This window comes from Anolis sagrei, chromosome 5 (assembly GCF_037176765.1).
Source record: "Anolis sagrei isolate rAnoSag1 chromosome 5, rAnoSag1.mat, whole genome shotgun sequence".
NCBI classification, from domain to species: Eukaryota; Metazoa; Chordata; class Lepidosauria; order Squamata; family Dactyloidae; genus Anolis; species Anolis sagrei.
The window spans coordinates 116,370,869-116,396,767 of NC_090025.1; the positions used below are offsets into that span (position 1 = coordinate 116,370,869).

At 37.9% G+C, this 25,899-nt stretch overlaps 1 pseudogene; it reads left to right on the forward strand.

The window, feature by feature from the left end:
• Window positions 1–22,600: 22,600 nt before the first annotated feature.
• LOC132775398 (nitric oxide synthase-interacting protein pseudogene) lies at window positions 22,601–23,425 on the forward strand (annotated as a pseudogene).
• The last annotated feature ends 2,474 nt before the right edge of the window (window positions 23,426–25,899 follow it).

The following is a 25,899-nucleotide window of genomic DNA, read 5'->3' on the forward strand; positions in this document are numbered from 1 at the left end:
TTTTTGTATTGTCAAAGGTTTTTACGGAATTTCCAGGGTGGGAGGAAAGAACCATTGTCTGTGTAAAGTTTGAAATTAGCAAGCTAGATTTGCATATGTTGAATGGGATCCACCCATTAGTATGTGAGTAGGTCATTTGCATGTCCACAGGTATATATACTCCACTTTACTGAAGATGGCAGCCACAGATGCAGTCAAATGTCAGGAGAAAATGATTCTGTAACATGGCCATACAGCCTGGAAACCGTAACACCTGAAATATTTTTTCATTCACATCTTTTGCACTTTCATGGGGATCATGTACCTCTCACCCTAGCAAATGTAGAGGGCTGAATGTATCATGAAGACAGATATAGTACTTTATAGTACTCTGGGATCTCAGGATGGCTCTATACTATAGAATTAATGCAGTCCTATGGGACATTGAGATTTGTAGCTTGATGAGACAACAGCACTTTTTGACAGTGAAGGTTAAAGACCATGTAAAACTACATATGATTCCATAACATTGAGCCAGGACAGTAAGGTGGTGTCAAGCTCCATTAATTCTACAGTGTATATGCGCCCTCAATCTGCTGGCTGTAGATAAAGTTTTCATCACTTCGTTTCCATCCTAGCATAGCACTATTTAATCTACTGAAAGAACTAATCAAAATTCTGTACCAGGATCACAGGTAGCAATAGTGTCTCTTTCATCTCAGAAGGATTGGGTGACACTAAGAGCTACCTATATAAAAACTGAAACCTTGGTGTCACCTCCTTTAGCTTAGCATTGTATTGTTTAGTTGTGGTTAACTGTTTACAGAGGGAAATGTAAATCTTTTCTTGCTATATTTTCATATGGAAGAACAAACTAAAACAATCAACAAATTGACTCCTTACCTGCAGGACGGCTGAGATAATTTCTGTCAACCTTGACTTTTCACATCTGCACCACAAGTTATGTGAACTGTGGAAATTGTGCAAGTTGCATAGCTAAACCCTGATAACTACTGGCATGTTAAATAGGATTTTAAAAATCAAAAACATTGAATATGTCATTCACAAATTTTGATTAATTAGACATGATGTGAAATGTTTTCTTTCACAATGGAAACAGACATTAGCTTTACGAAGATAGATTTGTACACAGTGTAAAAACGTTATTGAAAAATTCTCCTTTCCTTATTCTTATGCTGGAAACAATAAGACTCTCAGGGCCCTTTCACACAGCCATATAACCAAGAATATCAAGGCAGATAATCCACAATATCCACTTTGAACTGGGATATCTGAGTCCACACTGCCATATAACCCAGTTCAATGTGGATTTTATAGAGCTATGTGGAAGTGACCTCAAAGGCTGCTAACTTTTTGGTACATTGTCTTCATGTATCATGATAACCTTTCTTGTTGATTATTCTTTGTGCTCTCTATTACAGGCTGTACCAGTAAATATAGAATTTCTGCTCTCTACACTCGCCCTGGAAAATTGGGAGAATAATATCTCTAGATAAGCTTGTTTTGAAATACATTGCATATTCAAACCAAATCTGAAGACCCCAGAACTGTTGGGTATATTTGTGTGTGGGGGTGGGGGAGGGTCAGAAGAAGTTGTTTGAGTTGGAACTAATTTATCAGTGAGATCTGAAAATGAAATTCTCAAAGTGAACATAGAAGTCCCTCAGGCAAAATGTCAGAGGGATTTTGAAGAAAGCCCAATAAGTTTTGTTTTTCTCTGTCTTTGTTAAGGGCTAACATTTCTCATTGAGGTTCCAATGTTTCTTGCCAATCATTGTTTTTTTCTTTAGCACATTGGTCATCAAAGGTCACAGAAAAAGTTCTACATTATATTACACTTGAAAGTAATATTTTCACCATATGGCCAAAATTCGACAACCTAGAAGACATTGCTCTTTTTAAAACTGGCCTCAAACATTGTCAGTTGTATCAATGTTTTACTTTTGAGTTTCAATTGCCAGTTGTTTCTTATTTTCAGTATGCATATACTTAGGAAATTTTTATGTAGCCAAAATGGGGCAATCCAGGGTTCAAGTGAAAGCTTCTGAATATTGGCAGCTTTTCTCAAAAAGTATTTGTGAATTCGAGAGTAAGGAAGTACTATTAAGTTCAAAACACAGACTTAAGATACTTTAGCTGAGAAATTGCATAAAGGTGATAGAATCCAGCATTTGCTCCACACAGGTTCCATCTACATTGCCATATAATGCAATTTCAGAATGCAGTTTAACTGCATTGAACTGGATTATATGAGTCTACACTGCCATATAATGAAGTTCAATGTAGTTAAACAGCATTCTGAAACTGCATTATATAGCAGTGCAGATGGGTTCCCAGTTTGGTATTCTCTTCTATCCTTACAGCTATTAAGCCATAAGAGAGTCTGTTACTACTTGGGTGTGGGGATGAATGGACATTTGAAAAATTTGGAAAATAGTCAAATTCATGTTTTCTCTATGTTGAGAAACCCTGTTGAGAAGATTCATGGGAATCTTTGCAGAGTGGGTCTTATTCTACCAAAAATTCACATCTGGTAGTTTTGCACAGAAAACACAATTTTCTGCATAGGAACCATTTTCTGTTTTGAAAATATTTTTTGCAGAAATATTATATTCTATGTAGACAATGTTGATTCCTTTCAAAAAATAAATAAGTGCCTAAATTCAAAGAAATGCTATTTTCTGTGAAACAGCCATGTACACATTTTGCTAAGCATAAGTCGTGAATTGTGAATAGTCTTTGAAAACTGTGTGGGCAGAAAATTGCTAAAATTGCTGCATGCTTTCTTCAAGAATAAAATGAGTTAATAATTATACCTCTTGTTGGAGGGGAAGAACAAAACATTCAGAGGACGAATTTTCTTGGATTTATGAGGGAAGCAAATGAGAATGTACTCCCAGATAAAGCAGACATGCATTTCCCTAGCCCTTGCAGACCAGACCCACTGCTTCTATTTCCTCTGAATTACTCCCATCCCATCCCCACAGCCAAGCAGTAGTCTTTCCTTGATAGCTGCAGAAGAAAGTTTTGAATCGTGGCAATGGGCTACTGCATACACACACCCTGTTGTTCCAGCTCTACTGGCTGCCAGTTCACTTCCAAGCACAATTCAGAGTGCTGGTCTTGGCCTATAAAGCCCTAAACAGTTCTGGCCCAGCTTACCTGTCCGAATGGATCTCCCTCTACGTCCCACCTCACAGCTTAAGATTATCCGGGGAGACCCTGCTCTCGGTACCACCAGCCTCACAAGTGTGCTTGGCGGGGATGGGGGAAACAGGGCCTTCTCGACAGTGGCCCCACGCCTGTGGAACTCGCTCCCCAGTGAGATCAGGTCAGCTTCATCCTTCCTTTCTTTTAGGAAGAAGGTTAAATCTTGGCTCTGGTACCAGACCTTTGGACAGCAAGCATGACAGCACCTTGGATGTTGAACTGGACTGAAATTGGCTATATGGTTGATGACAATGTTTTTAACGCATTTTTAACTTAATGTTTTATTTACTGTTTTAAACTGTTGCTATTTGTGTTTATATCTGTATTATATTGAGGCTTCAAATTATGGCTGGTTTGTAAGCCGCCCTGAGTCCCTCCTCGGGGGTTTAGAAGGGCGGGATAGAAATATTGGGAATAAATAAACAAACAGATAATTCATTGTTTATCCTAGTAAAAAAAAAGTCTAGTCTTAGTTGTCATAATAATTTGAGACATTAAAGTTTTCTTAACATGTTCAGTCTCTTGTCGCTCAGAAATCTAGCAGGCCTTATGTAATGTTAGTAGAATACAAAAAATGTCCTACTAATTTGGATGGAAGATATATTACATCCAAAAGATGAGAATTGAGAACCAAAATGAATAGGGATGGTGAAAAAAGATAAAAGAAATTCTAACAAAATGGAAAATATTTTAATAAATAAGTAAATCAAAGAGATTTGCATTTTTGAATTGTGTTTCACCATATTTCTAGAGCACCGGGGTTGTGGCACAGCTGGCTGAGTGTCAGCTGCATTAAGATCACTCTGAACAAAAAGGTCATGAGTTCAAAGCCAGCCCGGGTTGGAGTGGGTTTCCAACTAATTGTGTAGCCTGTTATTGACCTTTGCAACCCGAAAGACAGTTGCATCTGTCAAGTAGGAAAATTAGGTACCACCTTAAAGTGTGGGAAGGCTAAATTAACTAATTTATGAGGCCATTAAAAAGACTCCAGCAAAGCACTCCAGCAAAAAAGCATGTGGGGAATGCGGAAGTACTTCATCAGTGTCGCAGATGGATGATGAAAAGCGACAGCTACCCTGGCGGCCAGAAAAAGTTAAATAGCCTCTGTGTATGTCTGTATATGTTGTATGTCAAAATTAGCATTGAATGTTTGCCATATATGTGTACACTGTAATCCACCCTGAGTCCCCTGCGGGGTAAGAAGGGCGGAATATAAATGCTCTAAATAAATAAATAAATAAATAAATAAATAAATAAATAAATAAATAAATAATAGAGTTTCTTTGTTGTAGGGGAAATGAAAGTCTAAAATGTATTGGTAAAAGTGTTATCAAAATCCAGTACAAAATGTTGTGAGTTTTATAACCCACTTTGAGACCCTGCATAGTCTGTGACCTCCATCTTGAATGTCCAAGGCTTCATAAGAGAAAGTGCATGTGTGTTCTGGTTATTTTCCAAACAAGATCTCTGCTCATGAAACAAACCACATGTACATAGATGGTGCTATGTATACCAATGAATAAATAATTTGGCAACATTACTAGAGAGAAATTGCTTCAGATGAACAGCTGCTGACTACCTTTGAGTCATGCTTGAACAAGAAAATGTAGGGATAGACAGCTGTGAACATGGGGCATGTGTTAAAATAAATACATCACCGGTTGCCTAGCATTCTGAAGCCATTTCATAATTAAGTAGCCTTGATGTGACAGGGCATGCTTTGTGGAATCATTAATCGTGAAGTCCAATCTATCATCTTGTACCCTGGAGTGCCTAATGGTTATTATTATAATATCAATCTCCCACTTTTTAATTTCGGAGAAGCCTATATTGGCCTTGTTCCTTTTATAGCATTTTAAAAATAGGACAGGGCAGTGATGGAGATGAAAATTGCCTTTTTGACCACAAATGCCTGCTGCTATTGTACATTTGTCTCCTCCACTGAACTTTTATTAATGTTATTAAACTCACTCCAACTTGCAATCATAGCACATGGATTGCATCAAACAAAATGCTTCCCTCCATTGATATTTCATGCTTTACTCTTTTTAAAATGTCTACTTCCAATGCTTAACTGGTAAATTTGTAGTATGATCAGGGAACAAAGTATAGTGGAGACAAAGCATTATTGTGTGTTGCCATTTCTGAATTAGGCAGCTGGGAGGGGCATGATCTCACTTTACCTGCCAATAATATTAGGAAACTGTTGCCAATGTCATACATCAATCGAATACTAATAAAACAGTCCTCCAGAACATAATGCAGGAGTTTGAGGAGAAAGAGGACAGAGGCATGTGAGAACAAGTTTTGGGGTGAAGGGAAGCCCCACATCCTGCCCTTATGCATTCTAACATTGAAGTTTTATTCAGATATGTTTAAAACAGTATACATATTTTCATACAGGCATTTCTGGTTGATACCCTTTCACCAACTGAAGGGTCTTCTTTCCCTCAGAATAACACAATCTTAACTTCTGATTAAAGATCTCATCAGACAGAGGTTTTCCTCCATTTCTACACACTTCAAAGATGAGCTCCCATGGGTCCCATCAAATGACATATGACCCATTTCATGGGTTGCTCTTGGGATTCCGTCTCCACAGCATGTAGAAATGGAAGGATTTGAAAGACAGAAGTAAATGACTCCAGTCCTTTCTGTGTAGAAACATTTTAAATGGGTATTTTTCCTTGGAATGAGAAGCAGTGGATTTGTTCATTTACACTCAGTTTTGTGACATTTAAGTGTGTGTATTCATTTGGGTGATCTGCTAATGCTCCTTGTTGCTCTTTCTTCATCCATTAGTGGTTTAAAGATAGTGTAGGCCCCATTCAAAGAAGTGGGTTAAAAAGAGTACTGGTCTCATTGAGAGTAGGAGTTTAAAGAGGACGGTGAAGATCTCATTGAAATATGTAGTTTCAAAGAGTGCTGATTTCCTTGAGAGTAGAAGTTTAAAGATGATGGGACAGATCTTATTGAAAGAAGTGTTTTAAAATTATTCTGGTCTTCTTAAAAGAGAGGAGACAACACCTGCCATAGTGATGGGAAATGAAGTGGATATTTGCACTAGAAATGAGAGGAGGTGATCCTGTGTGATGGGGTTGAGTAAATTCTCAGTCTTATTTAAAAAAAATTATTTTTGGGGGGAAATGAACCTAGGGGGAGGGTTACCCTTGATGTTGGGTGAAACAGTTCATCCGCATCCTGAGAGCACTGCAAACCCCACCAATGATGACTCTTTACAAACTGGTGGTTTTAAAAAAATAATATTAACCTTGGACAATGGTAGTTCAAGTTCACCAATATTAAGAGAGCACTATTAACCCCACTGGTGATGGATCTGGACCAAACTTGGCTCATATACCCAACATGACCAACTTTAAATACTAGCAAGGTTTGAAGAGAATTGACCATGGCATTGACAGGAGTTTTAGTTTATCCACATCCTTATGCATTTTCAAATGGGACCATACATAAAATCCAAAATCAAACAATGATAATTTCTGATATTTAAGTACCTATATATATATATATATATATATATATATATATCCACACAGTAAGGGGGGGGGGAGAGAGAACATAGCATAAATGAATACAAACAAATGGTGATATTGAGTCAGTGAGGAAAATGTTATTATATCGATTAGAGGGAATTACAATTTGACTTAATCATAAATAATCATATTGTATATACCTTATACATTGACCACATTTCTATATGTTGTGGGTGGATTTTGGGAGCAAAATTACGGATTTTGATATGATCTATTGATAAGTCAAGGGTCATTACATGAAGAGAAGAAACCACCAATGGTGTCTCAGGGAGTGAGAAACCCTTGGTCATCACCACCACCATTTCCCTACATTGGCTTTCAAAAAGGCCAGAAGTGGCACCATGGCAGTTAGTATAGTGAGAGTTGCTGCTTCTTTTTGGTTTTCCCATAATGAACTAAGCATTTGCCTTTTGTTGCTCAGAGAAAGAGATGGTTCCTCTTTTAATAAGATATACTACTCTCATTGACTTTTGGATAAGTCAACCCAGGTTGTTTTAGTTTATTTTTTGACTAAAATTTCCAAAGTTATACATGAGTATCTAGGAAAGGAGTCCTTTGAAGGACTTAAAAAGTGGCCCACACACAGAAGTATTCTATAAAGCTCATTATAGAAAGTTATAATGGGTATAAAGGGAATATGGAAATAGCAGCTGTTGTTTTCTTCGTAGGACATTTCTATTCATATTTCATAGTTTTGTCTTTAATGTATTCTGATATTGTATATGTAACATTTCTGAGTTGCCTTAAAGGCTTGTTAGTGAAAAGTAAGGTTAGGAGTAAGTTAAGCAAAAGTAATCTGATTGTATTAAATGGAAGTCATAAAAAGCATGTAAGTATTCTGTTGCTGCTGTTGCTGCGAAAAAGTAATATGCAGTAAGCTCCTGGAGCCATCTACCTTGCCTTGCTTTAACCGCAGATAATATCTGTATTGCCTCTAATATGCTAGTGAGCTCTCTGAAAGGTTGAATCTTGCCATCTTCAATTCAATAGATAGGCACAGTAGGCCCAGAAAAGCAAATAGGAAATTGGCAGTGTTGTTACCAGGTAAGAGTGTTTCCCCCCACTAGAGATTGAAAAAAATGGCACTTCTGATTTTGCTGTACAAATAGACACTCTGTAATATTCCTGTACAGAAAATCTATATTCTGCACAGAATGAACCATGCAAAATTTTCTTGACAAATTACCATTCTCATGATTTCACACCTCTTAGCCATGGCAGATAAAGTGATGTCAAACTGAATTCATTCTCCAATGTAGATGCATCCCTTTTGTGCATTCCTCTTCATGAACCCTAACAGCTTAACATCAACACTAAGAATATTTTGAGATAGAGGGACTCTCTCCTCAGAAAAAGAAGCAAGTCCCAGTCTTATTGGTGGAGACAGCCGAAATCAGTCAAAACACATCGTTGGTTCTAGAATAATGGATTTGATTATAATGCTATAAGATATCTTCAAAAAGTCAGCATAGGACTATGTGGGTGATACTGTCAATCAATGCAAGGTTATCAAGAAAGAAAGCAATTATGAACAGCAATATTCAGTTGAAGATGCCTGTTATTTCCTGTGCTGCTTGGGGTTGACAGAAATGTGCAAAGTTCTAAAGTAATTAGATTAATTAAAATGAGTTCAATACAAAACTTTGTCATTAATTGTTCATAAAACATGGTTGTTTTATAATTATTACTAAGACATCTGTAATACTGTTAGTAATTTGAACCCAAGGACTCTAGTGTGCACACGACATTCCAGAAGTTCATTTGGAGAAAACATGTTTTGCATTCAGAAAGATTCTTCTCCTTTGGTCCTTCCAGGTTAAAGAATCTCAGATAACAGAGCCAAGAAGAAGTCTGCTGCCTGCAGACAATCAGATTATACAACAGAGATCACAAGTGTAGCTAAGGGAGGGAGTTCAAAATAAGGGCATTGTCCCTCCAGATATGAAGTCTGCTCACCAGTAAAATCTTCCTCCAGTCCCAAATTTATAACATTATGGTAACTTAAAATTCCAGCTGAATATTTATAAATACAGTTCAGGCACTCAAGGAAAAAGAATCAGGTAAAATTACAACTGAATACATAAAATGAAAGTGTTCTTTAATACTTTGTTATCTGCCATGCTAGAAATTCAGGGGAACAGAAGGAAAATTTCATTGGGGAAGAATTTTTTTGTTTGAAGACCCACCTTCACCAATAGCTATACTCCTAACTAGTATAGATGAATTGAATAACAACATTGAATTCTTCCCTTACAGAAAGGAAGAATTATCTATCCATAAAGGGCCATCTATATAGAGTCAGCACCCCCTCTCAGAGATTAGAAAGGCTTTCCTCTTATCTGTCTGCCTGTCTGATGGTCTGCCTGTTTCCACTTTTCTCTGTGTGGTCCACTGCATAACATCTGCTTCCAACAGAACTAGAACCCAAGCATTGTTCCATTTAGTCAGCTTCACATCCCCCTTTGTGCAAGGTGATAAAACCTCCTTAACTGAGGTGGTCATTTCAGCTCTTGTGGCAGGGGAGCCACTTCAGAGGTAAAATGTGGCCAACCCTACTTATTTAGATGGTAGAGGATATATATTCTACCCTCTAAATAAGGAGGGTAAACACCTTTTAGAATAGGCTACCTGCCAACAAAACACAGCAAAGGTTAATTATATAAGGATTATTGGATGGGAATTGATTTAGGGAACAGTCATTGGCACAGTAGTTCCAGAACAAGATAAGGAGTATAGAAATACTGTTATAGCCATGAGTGAGGGAAAAGCCAGAGAGTGTTTGTTACCCCAAATTGTCCCCCAAATGCTGCTGCACAATGCCTGATTCATAAACGGAAAAACACTCATTATCCAGAACCTGATAGAGGTTGGGAATGTCAACCTGGCTTTTATATCAGAGACCTGGCTGGAAGAACAGCAGAGAAAAGGCAATGTACATAGTTATGATTATTGCATCTAGTTTTTCATTTCTATTACATTTATATTCATTACTTAAATTAGTAAAAAGTTTATTATATCCTCTGTAGCAGAGAGAGGAGTGATATCATCACTTAGTTTCAGATCTGATGGTTGTGTCTTCTTATATCTTATTCTATTCTCGCATATTGTTCTTTGGGTCCATACTTTCTTTACATTCTCCCAGGATGGACTGAACTTTCATAATTTGCCACATTTCTCAAAGAAGGGAATGGCTTCTTTTTATATGTAAGAGTTAAGGTACAGTACTTATATTCATCAATGGATAAGTCAATACAGTATTTTGGTCAATTTTTGGACTAATCTTTTAGACTTATACATGAGAATGAAGTAATATTCACAGTACCATATTTCCCCCCTCTTTAGAATCTCAGAACTGGACCTACTAATGTGTGTGCATGCGAGTGAGTGCATAGTCATTTATCTCTCTAATACACATTAAATGAGAAGAACTTATTAAGCTTCTAGCAATACAATTCTTGAAGAGATTTGCAAGAAGCCCATGTGCTAATTCATTAACTCTCATTGTCTTCCTTATGATATAATAGAGAATGTCAGAAACGTCACTTTTTAAAGAGACTGATCTCCTTTAATGATTCTTTAGTTGCCGACATGGTGCTAGATCAGCAGTACAGAACGTCAAGGGGAATGAACAAAAACAACTTGCAAAAAATGAATGTTGGAGCAAGAGAAAATCAAGAGTGAAAAAAATTACATTATAAATGATAGGCACTGACCTGATAATACACATCCCTTGTGGAAACAAATATGAAAGCAATGTTACTAAGAAACATGCCCAGTGCCACATTATAAAAGCAAATTGGATAGTGCAAGAGAATGTTAAAAGTTATCCACAAATGACAGCAGCTTTAAAATTGAAACAAAACACATTTGTGTTATTCCTAATTTCATTTGCATTGATGCGCATAGATATTCTTGCATGTGGTTTTCAGATACAAACTGAAAGTTATACCAGCATCAACAAAAGAGGGCAAGCCATGTAGATATATGACCTAGTTAAGTGAGTACATGAGTTCAGCTTGGTCCATTACAACTGGAAGAGTTAAAACTTGATGAATTACTTTTAGTTGGCATTTGAGTTTCAAAATCCAAAAATAGTTCAATGTATAGTTTTTTTAGACAATGCACCATAATTCTGTGTCAAAAGTTTTTGAAATTCATACAGTTTTTGAAGCCTATACAAAAGTTGGGACTTCTTCTATTCCAAACTCAGATAGATAGATAGATAGATAGATAGATAGATAGATAGATAGAGATAGATGATAGACAGACACACAAAACAGCATAATATTATCTGTGCAGAATTGGTTTTCTCCTCTTGTTTTGTATGTGAAACAAGTATGTATGAATTTTGCACAGACTAGGTTCTGAAGTGCAAAAAAAAATATCCATCAGTCAAGGGTTCTTCTTCTTGGGGTTTTCTGACAATTGGATTATTTTAAATATTTGTTCTTTCACTAAGCTAAATATTATGAACTACTGACCTGTTGTATGAAACACACTCTCCTGCTATTTTTCTGTATAAAAAATCTCTAGCATGATTTGTCCCAATATAAGATCTTATCCTGCTGATGTTTTCATATATATCTTTCATTCCTAGGGTGCAGCACAAGCTGTAGACTTCGTATAAATAGAATTATTTGTTATGAAGCTGTGCTTTGGCGGGCCTTTTTCATTGCCAAATCATGAATCATTTTCCTCAAATCACGCTGTTTTGCACATTCCATATATTAAAATAACTAGGTAGCATAACCATTTTTCCATAAACAAGAAATATTTGATACTTCTTTTTACAAATACAAATATATTTCTGCGATTATCGCACCTCAATAGACTTAGGTTTGTTATGAACAAGCTGACATTTTTCACTTCTTTCACATTCTCTCTAAACTCTACAGAACTATGAATCTGTTGCTGTTCTGTGCCTTCAAGTAGTATATGACCTATAGTGACCCAAAAGAGAAACATATCATGAGGTTTTCTTGCCAATATTTGTTCAGAGGGAGTTTGCCAATGCCTTCTTCTGGGGCTGAAAGTGTATGCCTTGCTCACAGTCACATTATGGTTTTCATTTCTTGCATGGATTTGTAAATCTTGATCTCAAACCACTATACCACACCAGCTTTTAAGTTTATCCATTGCTCAATGAAAATTTGTTTAAAGGGATGTGAAAGGATTTTTTCTCCCCATCCAAGATTTGGAAATAATTAGTTGGCTTGTCTTACTGAACTATTTTGCAATGGTAATTCTGAGGATGGTACATGCTAGTCCTTCCATTCTCTGTTGTCATATTTGTCAGCCTCAAGATCTGGAGGAAAGTGGTCTGAAGTGGAAGACATCACTGTTCCCTGTCTTAGTGTCTGAAGCCATAGAAAAGAAGCTTGCTCCCTCTTCAAAATGACACCCTTTCCAATAATGAAATATGGCTGTCCTTTAAAGCTTCTCTTCTTCAGACTAAACATATAATGTTCCCTAAGTCCCTCCCCATAGGGCATGGTTTCTAGACCTTTTACTATTTTGGTAATCCTTCTTTGGAATCATTCCAGCTTAGGGTACAGACTCCACAAGACAAAGGTTGTGGGGTCGAACAGGCATCACCCAGTAACAGCTTCTGGGACCATAGCTCTAGGAAGGACTGGAGACACTGCAATGCAGTACCTCCAAGTCCCATACCTGACAGGCATTCCAGAAGGATACCGTGGTCAACAGTATCGAAGGCCACTGTCTAGTTCCTGACGTAGATCATCTACCAAGGCGTCCAAGGCTGTTTCAGTTCCATGTTTCAGCCTAAAGCCAGACTGTGCCAGATCTAGATAATCAGTGTCTACCAAGAACTCCTAGAGTTGTGAGGCCATCACACATTTCATGACTTCGTCCAAGTAGGGGAGATTGGAAACTGGCCATTAGTTGACTAATTGAGTGGGGTCCAGTGATGGTTTTTTCAACAGCGATTTTATAACAGCTTGTTTTAAGCTGGGTGGAATCATGCCCTCTTGTAAGAAAGCACTGACCACCACCTTAATCCCCTTTGCCTTCCTTTATTAGCCAGGATGGGCAGGGGTCTAGGATGCATGTGGTACACCTTTCTTCTGCAAGGATCTTGTCCATGTCCTCAAGCTGAACCAATTGAAAAGAATCCATCAAACTAGACAAGCAGGTGCTCATGTTACATCCTCAGAGGTTGCAGTTAATGTGGTGTCAAAATCGGAATTGATCAGAGCAACTTTGTCCACAAAGAACTGTGAAAATTCAATGAGCTGCCTAGTTGTCAGGGATCTCTCTCTGATGTAGATTTAACAGCCCTCTGACAACTCGGAACAATACAGCCGGACGGTTCTGTGTGGTCTTTATTGCCACATCATAGGTCCTTAAAAAGCTACCCAGGTGTGTTCAGGCTGATCCGCTACGTTTTTGGTGGGACATGCACTCTAGTCTCCTCTTCCTTTGTTTCATTGCTGCCAGCTTCTCATTGAACCAAGGGGCTGGTTTAGCTCAGTTACTCAAGAGGAGGCATTCCGGAGTGATCGTGTCTATTGCCCTGGTCATCTTCATATCCCAGAAAGAGATCAGAACATCGACAACATCACCTACCGAGGAGGTAGGAAAGTCCCCAAGAGCTGTCAGGAATCCATTGGGATCCATAAGTTTCCTGGGGCAGACCATTTTCATGGGTCCACTGCACCTGCATCTTACACATAGAACAATAAAACAAATATATGAGTCTCACACTCTGCTGTCGGTTTTCTTTTCTCAATTTACTGTTTCCTTGAAATATTTCTATATAACCAACCTTCTACTTTTAATAATCTTCTTCTAAGTCAGAGAAGTAGAATCTGCCCTCATCTTCATAAAAATGTGATAGATACACGCCAGTCTTTCTTGGATTTCTCCTTGATGAACACTTGTCGGTTTATCCATTTCAGCTAGTTCACATATCTTCAAAAGTCAATCTCCTTTTGTCAGGTTGATTGAGTCTTTCCAGGTCTGAGCAAAGAAAATTCTTGTTATCATAATCAAATATAATAGTTGTTTCCCATGCTTTCGCTCTAAGTGATCATCCAACATCCCCAACAAGTAAAAATCTGGTTTCATTATAATTTTAGGTTTGACAGTTTCTTATAACATGATATGCATCTAAAACCAGTATTTCTGGACCCTTTTTAAAGACCACCACGTACTGTAAAATGACCAAACATTTTTCTCACATTCACAACATTTGTTAGGAATCCACTCTTCCCATTTTCCACCTCCGTTTTGCTGTTCATACAATCTCAGGGCCCTTCTGCACTGGCCAAAATGTGAGTGGAATCAGTGTTTAAAATGCCAGTTCAACCTGTAGTTCTGGGATGTAGCCAGATACCTACCCATGCTGATTTGTGATTGGTGCAGGTGAGCATGGAAATCATACCCTCTCCACTGTGCCATGTCCATTTAACCCTCTCCTCCCCGAAGCTGTTTAGTTTCATTTTCCAGCCCTAGGAAGATAGTGCAAGCATTATGGCTCAGCCCTGAGGGTTTGTCTCTATTTTAAGGTCTAAACAGGGGGCAGGGAGTGGAGGGTGGCATTGCCATCCCTCCTCATTAGGCTGTCTGAGCCTGGGGAGGAGGGATAGTTGTGGGGATGACTTCTGGGATCATAAATAGTGGCTCCAGAAGACAGTCCCCATTGCCTCCATATTTTCAAAGGTTCTGATCTTTCTGTAAGATACAGACTTTCCATTATTTAAACCAGGGGTCCACAAACTTTTTAAGCAGAGGGCCAAGTCACAGTCCCTTAAACTGTTGGAGGGCCGGATTATAATTTGTAAAAGACATGAATTAATTCCTATGCACACTGCATATATCTTATTTGTAGTGCAAAAAATACTTTAAAACAATACAATAATTAAAATGAAGATCAATTTTAACAAATATAAACTTATTAGTATTTCAATGGGAAGTGTGGGCCTGGTTTTGGCTGATGAGATAGGATTGTTGTTGTTGTTGTATGCTTTCAAGTCATTTAAGACTTAGGGTGACCCTGAGCGAGGGCCGGTAAATGACCTTGGAGGGCCATATCTGGCACCCGGGCCTTAGTTTGAGGACCCCTGATTTAAACCTTGAATAAACCTAGAAAATCAGGTTTATTCCAGATTAAAACAGATTAGCCTGGAACTCATTTGGATGCTCCAGGCTAATCCATTTCCTATTCCACATTATGTGGCTGTATAAATGGGGCCTCAGTGAGGGCTTCTGGGATCAGCTGCTTTTTGTCTTGCCTGTTGTAGGCTGACACTCATAGCTAAAATATAATCAGTTAGGCAGAGGTGATGGAAGCTTAAGACATCTTGTCCAGTGGCCAGAAATTCTGGGAGCTGAAATCAAAAAACCTGAAGAGCCACAAGTGTAACACAAATGAGCTAAAGCAAAGAATCATATCCTTTTGCAACTCATAGTTTATTGCATTGTTTACTACAGACATGCTGCTGCTGAAAGTCTGTTTTTCCAGCCGTCTTTCCCCATCTTTGCCATTTTAGTGCTGTTAAAAAGATTCTAGCTAGATACTAGATAAAAGTAAAGAGCAGCTGGGCAGACATGAAAATACTTTGTAAAAACAAGATTCTTTCTCAGAAACTGTGTTAACTGAGGTATGGCAGTACTATAAATTAGGCAAAATGATATAGCTTAGGGAAGTTCCTGCTGCTGTGTACATATGGACATAACTGACATTGTTCTGGTGTTCCATAACATTTACAAGCACTTCCAACACCCACTTCTAAGAACAGTTAAAATGATATAAGGGTGGGCTTCCAGTACCTCCATCCTACCACCCCCACTTTATGCTTGCAATGTGTGAATTATTTGGAGTAGCTTGGAGTAAACCAAAAGAACTGGATTGGTGTGGGAGATATGTCCCCAAACATCCTATTATCTGAAGTTGCTGGCATGTTATGGGATGGATCAACTACATCTTATTATTGCACTGCAACACCACCCACCTGCCCACCAACCCCAAATTCGGCAGTTGTAAGGGGAAAGTAAAGTAAATTGTCTATCAACTGGCATGATTCACTCAGGACAAGAAGAAATGAAAATTACTGGCACATTAAATGTCAAATTTAGCTGAAACCCTGGTGATCACTTCCATATAACTTGACAGTTATGATCAGCTTAGTCTGTAAAAGCCACAGTAATCTTTTATTCTGCTGACCATACTAATCTTGTGCTTAGATCCCCAGGATCTTAATAATGATGTTTAATGAATAGAAAATGAAAAGAGGACATAATGACACTAATCATACAAAATAGGATAAAATGCAGCAAAAGATAAATGATATGTGAAATCACAAAGAATAAGAATATTTTGTCTTTCATTCTCTCTTAGTTAAAGCAACATAGAAGCATATTATGTAGTTCTTGTATATAGATAAAGGTTGTGTGGATCCTGCATCTTGCTTAGGTGTTTCCATGATATTGCAACACTTTGGGTTCCCTTGGAACTTTTTATATTTTATCCTATAGAAGAAGGCCTTAACCTAATGTGTTCAAATTCTGATAAAAGCTTCAACCCAATGTATTTTGGCAAAATTGTAGTGCCAAGAATGCTTACACATGGGGAAAACACACCACAATACGTAAGAACAAGAACAACAACAGGAATAACACTGCTCTGATATAGTGACATTTCTAAAACTGATGGTGTTCATTATGCAGTCTTCAGAAGATTTTATTAAGTATATACTCTCACTGATATCAAAAAGAACAATGCGCAAACAAAATATTTTGCATCCTTCATCTCACTAACTGTCTGAGGGCTATTCAAGACCATTCAGTAAGGAAAAAAGGCATTGCATTAGTCTTGAGATGTTGTTCTGTGTGATCAAGTATTTTCAAACTTATAGACTCAACTACATCCCACCCAAAAGTCACACAATCTGATAGAGAAGTAAGTAGGTAAGTAATAATAACTTTATTTCTATTCCGCCCTAACTCCCCATGGGGACTCAGGGCGTTTCACAAAATAAAAGACAAACATTCAGTGCCATAAAAGTACCACAATAGACAATTCCAACAAATAAAAACAAACAATTAACAATTAAAAAAAACCTTTCTCATGCCATATCACTCAAAATGACACATACAGGGATCTTCTATATTTTCAGGACTCATTGTCTTGTACACTTTATGGCAATTGTTTGATTAATCTATTTAATACACTAACTCCAATAAACTGACAAAATCTTTTCATAATAGGCATCCCAGGCTGGTAGGAAAAACACTGGTTTTTTAATATAAAATTGTTAACTGGCTAGTCCTGCACAGTTCAGTAGACGTATATGTGAATAGGAAACCTTTAAATGAAGAAGTTGGCTTCCAGGCCATGCAGACTTATATAGCATTAGAAATACAATCAGCCTCATGTGTTCTCGTTCATTTGAAAAACTTATCCTGCCATGCTGATGGGCTTTCCAGATTTGCTTCATGAAAACTCTGTTGATAGCCTGAACATCTATGAAAGTTATTGTCAGAAAAACTAAAATGTGTATTTAACCATAGTTTCACTAATAAAAGACTTATTATATTTTCAAATGTCACTTTTGTTACAGTTGTAATCAGAAGTAAATAAAACCAATGAAAAAGACTAGATATCACCATGCTGTTTTTACATTTAACTATGAAAACAATATTAAAGTAAATAGGAAAAGAGTATTTTTCTTTTTCTTTTTTTAAAAAGGTTTCTATTAAAGGAATGCAAAAGAAGGTCAAATCTATTACAGAAGAAGAGAAAAGGAATTATTAATGTACTTTTGTTTCATACCATCTTCCTGTACTAAGAGGTTCTTTGTGACTAGATCATTGATAAAGTTCATATTGATGAGAAAGAGTAAAGGAATGAAAATCAATAATAAGAATAAGTCAATGAAGCAGGTGGCCAATCATCCATTAACTAGAGTGGTGTCCCATCTGCTGTTAAAGAAGAAGTTGGCTATAAAACATATTGGAATTCTCCAGTCCTTTCACAATACCTCAATGACTTTATAATTAACAAACCAAATACATCAGCAATCCATGTGCAGTGGCCTACCAGTGAATGTATACACTTGCTACTAGTGTTGCCTGTCTAAAATGATAAAATAGGGTGCAACTCAAGGAAACAAGCAACCTCAAATGTGGCCTGTTACTGAACATGTGTCGGTAGTTTATTATTCAATCCAGAGAATCTTTCAGGGAATGCTACTTGGCACAAGACCTGCTGTGAAAAAGCTGTTTAAGATTTTAGTTAAGTCAAGAACAAATGGTGGTTGGTTTTAGAAATTTTTGAAGGTAGGTCTCATTTCCTTTGTGAATCTATTGGTACTTCCACACATACTTAAAACCCATGGCAAAATGGACTAAGATAACTCACTTCAGCACAGATTCTAGTCCTCATCTCCCAACCCAAACCCAGGCTTTCTCGGGGGGGGGGGGGCTATATGCCATCCTGAGACAAATCAGGATGACATGAAGCCATCCCAAAACCTCCACTTTGGGTCCCCAAACTCAAACTTCACAGGTAAGTATTTCTGCACAAAACATTTATTGTGCTGGAAATTTTTCATTCTGTATGAAAATACTGCATTCCTTTTTTATATTTTGCTAGGGAAATGAGGGTGGGTGGGAGAGAGCATTTGGGTGTTTGTTTAAATATTGGGTTGATTTACTGAAGGGAGGGGATAGCTTGATTCTCTTGAGTCCCCATAGGGAGAATTAAATTCCTCCCAAGGTCTAGTTGAAGGATATGAGGGGAGAGAACCCCGGAAAAAGTAGTTTCTTAAGTCATATGTCTTAACCCAGATCTAGATGATGGATATTAGAAGAAAGGATCCCAGAAAAGGTGGTTTCTTAATACTAATGCCCTAAAAATGATGAGGCAGGCTTTCACGCTCCCCCATTGTTGCCAATGGATCTTTCAGTTCTCAGATCAAGAAATGGAATTTTGTCCATCTGAATTCAGGAGGCTCCTAAAAAATGGATTGGGGGCAGGGGGGGTAGACACCGAAATACAGACACCAAAATGGTATGGGGTTTAACTGAATTGCACACTGTAGAGATATATTTATTATAAAGTGTTATTTATAATGTGTTTAAACTGTATTTATAATGTTTATTATAAAGTGTTATTTATACTGTGTTTAATCTGTATTTATGTATTACTTGGTTGCCATGTCCTAGCTGTGAGAGATAGGTTGCTATGGTGACAAGACAAGGCAGCAGAGGAGGTGGGCGGAGCTTAAGGAGAAAAAGGTTTGAAAGTGGCAGTTAAACTTCAGTCAGGAGGAAGAGACCCTGAGGAGAAGAGCAGAGCCAGTTAAGGGCTCTGGGAAATAGCAGAGTCAAGAAAGGACTCTGGGAAAAGTAGTTTAGACAGGAGGATGAGACCCCGAGAAGAGGAGCAGAGACAGTAGTGCTCTGTGGTGTGAAGTAGTATAGATTCAGTTAGTTCTTAGTATTTGTGAATATTTCTTCAGCAAAGGAGCTGAAGGTGAAACCTTGTTAGATTGCTTAAGTAAAAAGAATCTAACAGAGGGGGTTTTAGGATCGCCAGTAGTGGAAGACTGGGGATTCAGTGGTTTGATCCGGTATAGGACAAACAGTATGAAATGCTCACAATTAGGAACACTGAAATATTAAAGCACTTCACTGAAGAAGGAGTTTATAAGAATTGTAACATCAGAAGCCTGAATGTATCTCAACCAAGCCATATTGTAACCACCAAGCATGTGCCAAGTTCAACATCTCGATATTGCAACAATTACGCTTTGTTAATAATAAACTTGTTCTCTTTGTATTTTAAACCTGCCTCCTCCATTGATTTTATGTTCGGTGCATTCCACTCTACCAAAGTTACCTCACTACGCAAATAGGAGTAAATAGAGACTTTAAAACCAGCGTCTTTACTTTTTATTGGTGGCAGTTTAATTTAATAGCAGTCTAGGAACTTTCTTTACATTTTTGGTAATCCCATTTGGTGGGATAAAGACTTCTTCACATTTTATTGTTGACAAGCGGTGGCATTAACGCTTCCTCACACACACCTCTAATACTAAATATCTTTTTCTCCATGTATAATATTGTTTTTTTTAAAAACAACTACAATTGTCAGGTGAAATAAGGGGCAGGCCGCATGTAGTTTGATAGTTATGCGGAAGAGGACATTTTAGCAGGTATTGACTGACATGAGTGGAACAATTGCTGAAATTCCCTCTTCCACACAGTCACTAAAGATATAGAATTCCTGCCCTTTATTTCACCTGTCAGCCTTAATACCAACAAGACTTGACACATTTTCCAGTCAGGAAAACACTGCACCTTACAATATTTATTTCAATAAATATTTATTTATTTACAGAACTCTCCATATTAGAGTGCTTCTAGAATGTAATTGACAGACCTGCTTCATTTGAGTTTTCAGGTTTTTTTAATTCAAAATGACACCTTTAAGATATTAAACAGATTTTCTATGACACCAGAGACCAGTGGTATCTCTCCTCATATACTGTTTCTCTTACCTATTTCCTTCATGAAATTATGACCTCTATGAGTCAGCTATAGGATTAGGTTTCATCTTAGGTTTATATCATTGAACAAATTGGGGTAATTTGAAGGGCAACCTAACAACTTAATTCCACCACAGGTCTTAAAGCAGGCATGCTATTACATTATACATGAAGTTAAGTCCAGTAGATGAGGTAAAATAAAGGTTATGAGGTTAAACCTAAGGTTTGATGTAGAATGGGGGTTATTATACCTAGCAGCAGATGCCAAATGGTTTCCAGCATCTACCTAGTCATTGTAATTTATTTACCTATCCCTGCAACAGCATGATAGAAACTTTCAGTTTATTTTCAATATAGAAACTATGTAATAGTATTAAAGGAAATGAGCTCAACACTTATTAAATGTTATAGTAGCTAGAAAGGAGGGAAATGCATGACAGAGAAACCATGAAGGCATACGATTTCCCTACTTCAGTACTGAATTAGGGAATGAATATATGCTGTTTTATAGTTTGGCTCCTAAATAGTTCTTGTTATGAATCTTTCCTTCGCCCGCTAAAATCACATTCCTCACTTCAGTACTGAATTTTTCAGTTGTGTACCTTCATGGCTGTTCAATCATGCATTTCCCTCTTGTGTAGCTAGTGGGACCAAATAATAAAGCAGCATATTTTCATTTTCATATTTCAAATCATATTGTTGAACTGTACTCCATGTTTAGCTTTCTAAAAGAAGCCCAAAGCAGCAAACAATGCTTGATCATATTATTTATCTGGCTTTGGTTTGAGTTTCTGGTTGTTCCTGTGGTTTTATTGCCTTATAAAGGCTGCTGTTGCTGGACATTTTATATGATATTTTTATGGCTGAGAATTGCTGTATTTGGTTTGTAGCACTTTAAAGCCAGATTGCCCTTCATGCTTATGCTGAAGTTGGATGTGTTTATTGAACAAAAGAGAGAAGCCAGAAAATATGTGTCTTTGGTTTCTGTTCATCAAATTACACATGTGGGTGCATTCTCTCATTGCAGTACAAATAATATTGCTTAGGCTGCAATCTTATGATCCCTGGGAAGGTGATCCAAGTTTTATGGTGCTTTCTTTAAAACGTATTTTCTATGGAATTTTTTCATACTACTTTCTCTAAGCAAAAAAGATTTGTGTTCAAAGGAGAGCTAACTTTAGATTCCACCCATTCGATAAGCTTGGAAATGCTGTAATTCAAGTTGAATGTCCCTTAACCATTGGAATTTCCTTCCAAGACCCAAACCTTTGAACACAGACAATACTAAGAGTAATGGATGCTGAAATCCCATTATCCGTAGATACAGAGGGTTAAATTTATATGCAAATGAATATATACTTCCATTTCTTCCCATTGGTTTCCATGGGAAGATGTGTGTGTGTGTGTGTGTGTGGAGGAAATGATTCTAAGAGACTAGTGGAAATGTTCTCTCTTCAATCCTGCTGGCATCAGCACTCTGACATCAATGTTTTGTGCCCTGGGAAATGGGATTTTCCTAATTGTGTACAATATGACATTGTATTATTGGATCTGAGGAGCAAGTAAAATATAAATATGAACCCAGAATTTTCTGTCTAATGTGAAGATATTTGTATAATATAACTTGTACGACATCTAGGAGGAATCTGGGAATAATACCACCAATGTTCTTTGCTTTAATTATCCTGTAGGCGCATTTCAAGTTTGTCTAATTATAACCAAGGTTTAATAAAACAATAGGTCACCAAATTATTTTTAAATTAGCCTCAGGGATGTTCAGTAAAATTAGCTGCAATGAACTGTAAATTCCTAAATTGCTCATAACAGCCTGGATACTAAATGACATAAGTTATTTAATGCTTACCAAGTCATTTTGCACTTTCATGTGCCTTATTATTAGTCTTAAGTAATATCTTTCTTGATTTCAAAACAAGACACTGACCATTTCCTGCTCACATGACAAAAGATGGGTAGCTCCCTGCAACAAACATCCATTATGTGGGGTGTGTGTGGGTTTTTGTGGGAGGGGGGAGGCAGGGGGGGGCATTTGAAAGCAAGGGAAAATACAGAAGTGATGAAAGCACTACTTCAACCTTTACAACCCTAAGCAGTTTGGGAGTGTGGGTTGCTGAAGAAATGTTTATCTTTCAAAGCCAGAAAGAAGCAACATCAGCTCACTCCCAGAAGTTGCTCACTTCCTGCTTCCGCTTCTTCTGGAGAGAAATGAAATAAAGTTTACTGGCCTGTTCTTGGACTAGCCACCAAAGCCTCCATGACACCTCATGGAAAGAAGTGTACAACAGGAACTGTCTTAAACTTACCATGTGGGTGAAAGATACAGCTGCCTCTGGATATGGTACCCAGAATGTCCATCTGAGCAAAGATGCTGTCAAGGACTTTGACTGCTGCTGTCTTTCTTTGCAGCCTTGCAAGGACCCTGTTGTGACCCCTGATGGGTACCTGTATGAGAAAGAAGCCAACCTAGAGTACATTCTGCATCAGAAAAAAGTGATTGCCTGGCAAATGAAGGCCTATGAGAAGCAGAAGAATGAGAAGAAGTTGGAGATGGCCGAGCTGAGAAAGGCGGGCAACGAGTCCAAGATGAAGAACTTCCTGGACAAAGAGCTGAGCATTGTCAGCAAGCCCCTCAACCCTTTTGATCATAAGGCAGGGGATTCTGAGCCTGGACCCAGCAGTGAAGACAAAGACAAAAAGCTCCCCAGCTTCTGGATCCCTTTGCTGACCCCTGAGGCCAAGACTAAAGTCATCCCCAAACCAGACAAATGTGTGTACTGCCCCATGAGGATGAAACCCCTGAAGCTGAATGACCTGATCCCAGTGCACTTCACTCCTGTGGATGCCAGTGTGGATTGTGTGGGGCTGATCAACCGCCAAGACCGCTATGTTTGTGCTGTCATGCGGGACATGCTTAGAAACTCAGTTCCCTGTGTTGTACTCCGTCCATTGGGCTCTGTGGTGACTCTAGAGTGTGTGGACAAGCTCATCAAGAAAGACATGGTTGATCCAATGAATGGAGAGAACCTGACTGACAAGGATATCATTGTCCTACAGTGGGGTGGCACAGGATTTTCAGGTTCAGGTGTGGAACTGGAGGCCAAGAAGTCCCATCCAGTTATTCAAGCTTGATGAGCTAAGACAACCGTCCTGGCAGAAGAAAGGAGCCGTTCCTGTTTCTCTGTGCTGGTTATGATCTGCTTCCCCCAAATACACAAATATTTCTCTTTCAATTCAAGTTGCAGGAAACATCTATTCAGAATCACTGATGACAGTCTTCATCCAGTAAACCTTAGCTTCCCTAGACAGCTTATGGATCAGTTTTCTTTACACTTAATATCCAATCCAAGACCTTTTTTCTTTAACATGATTGGAACAACCAAACTAAATCCCATGAAAATGTCATCCTGCAAAGAAAAAAGTGGAGAGACAGTAAGGGATGCCCACTTTTCTCCTAAACATACCTAGACAATAGCATTGTGCTATTGAATTCCTGCTGTGCCTTTGCCTCACTGGTGATAGATAGCTTGATCTGCAGTGAAATGAATAGTGCCCAAACAAGTAAAAGCACACAGGAGGAATTCACTATTATAATGTTTTATGAATTTTACTGTGTTATATTTTAAGTAAGTTGCCCCGAGACCCTTTGGGGAGATGGTGGCGGGATACAAAACTAAAGGTATTATTATTATAATGCTAAGAAATGGGCACCTTTCACTGAACCCATCAACCCACTGAACACATAAAATGAATAGAAGACTTGATGGCTAGATGATGATAATGATTATATAATGGCATTATATTCCGCTTATTATCTACCAAAGGGGATTCAAAATGGCTAACACTGAAAACCATAACAATACTGTCAAAATTAGACTGAGATCTAATTAGCCTAATCTCTAATCCAATCTATATCATAGATCAATACGATGTCTTGAAACAAGAAAAGCATCAACTAGATGATATTTTGATGACTTTAAGTCTATGACTTCTATGTGAAATAAGCTGCAGCATTAGTATAGAATAGGAAACAACAGCAAGACAACAATCATTTCTTGTCACTGAATAATGAGTAGGGCACTCACCACTGATATTATTCAGAATAATTTTACCATATGATCTACTTGAGTGAGTAACTGATCTCCTTCAAACACACTTCAGAATTTAAGCTCTCAGTAAAAGATGTCTCAAATGCTGATTGGTATCTTTCTGACTGAGGAAAAAATATTTCATAAGTGATGTTATATTTATTTATTGACCACAGAATGTAAAGCTTGCCATATTATCATTTTCTTACGAAAAATTGTATTGTGTTCCCATCAGTATTACACTTTTAACACTAAATCTTGATTCTATTTATTTTCCCTAACTGAGAGAGATTAAGCTGTATCATATCTAAGAAGAACAATGTCTACTACCACAAACATTTTTTTCTAGAATCTTCCCCTCAGCTGGATGCTGGAAATCAATTCAACTTGAATAAGACTCACATAAGAGTAGGTACATGCATACCTGCATGTCTTTTTACAATTTTCATAGGTGTGGTATATATATTATAATCCTTGGTTTTCTTTATCTTATTAATGCTAAAAGCAAGCTAAGATGGGGCAATTGTGATACAAATGAGCCTTTTGGTTAATATTATATATGAGAAACTGAATGAAGCAAGAACAGCTTTAAAGTTAAAACAAATCTCAACATGGATGACATAATTGATACAGTCCCGGAAGATGTAACCTTGGCCACTAATAATATTTACTGTTTTCAATTTGTACAATGTGAAGATAAGAATAGGATCCTTGGAGATGTGCCATTCTTGGCATTTGGGTTCAGGTTACCTACAGGATTGCCGTCTCCCATATGATCTGTCCTGCATATTTAGGGGACCACAGTGGTGCAATGGGTTAAACACTTGAGCTGTTCAACTGCTGACTTAAAGGTTGGCAGTTTAAATCTGCAGGACAGGGTGAGCTCCCACTGTTAGCCCTAGCTCTTGTCAACCGCACAGTTTGAAAACATGTAAATTTTGAGTAGATAATAGGCAACGCTTTGGATGGTAAAAGGCAAAAAACGCTCCAAGCAGTCTTGTTGGCTACATGACCAGGAGATAACGACACATGCTCATCAGCTTGAAATGGAGTAAAACACTTCCCCCAGAGCCTTTGCCTTTTCTGTGTTTGTGTGTCTCATTGTATATGACTGTAAGGCATTCAATGTTTGCCTATGTCTGCTGTAATCCACTCTGAGACCCCTAAGGGAGAAGAGCAGAATATAAATAAAGTGTATTATTATTATTATTATTATTATTATTATTATTATTATTATTATTTGAAACACAACAAGATGAGTCCACAGCAGACACTCTGCTGCCTGTTGAATTGGATCATACGTCGGACACTTCCCAAGTGTCTAGGACTGTGTGATGTATCAGCGAATAATGCATGCAAATGCAAGTAAGGTGGCCTTCGGCAGATGGTACATTTGTCAGCACTGATTGTGTTTAAGTGCAGGCCAAGGTCTTTAGGCACTGCACCCAGTGTGCCAATCACCACTTGGACCACCTTGACAGGCTTGTGCCAGAGTCTTTGCAGTTCAATCTTTAAATC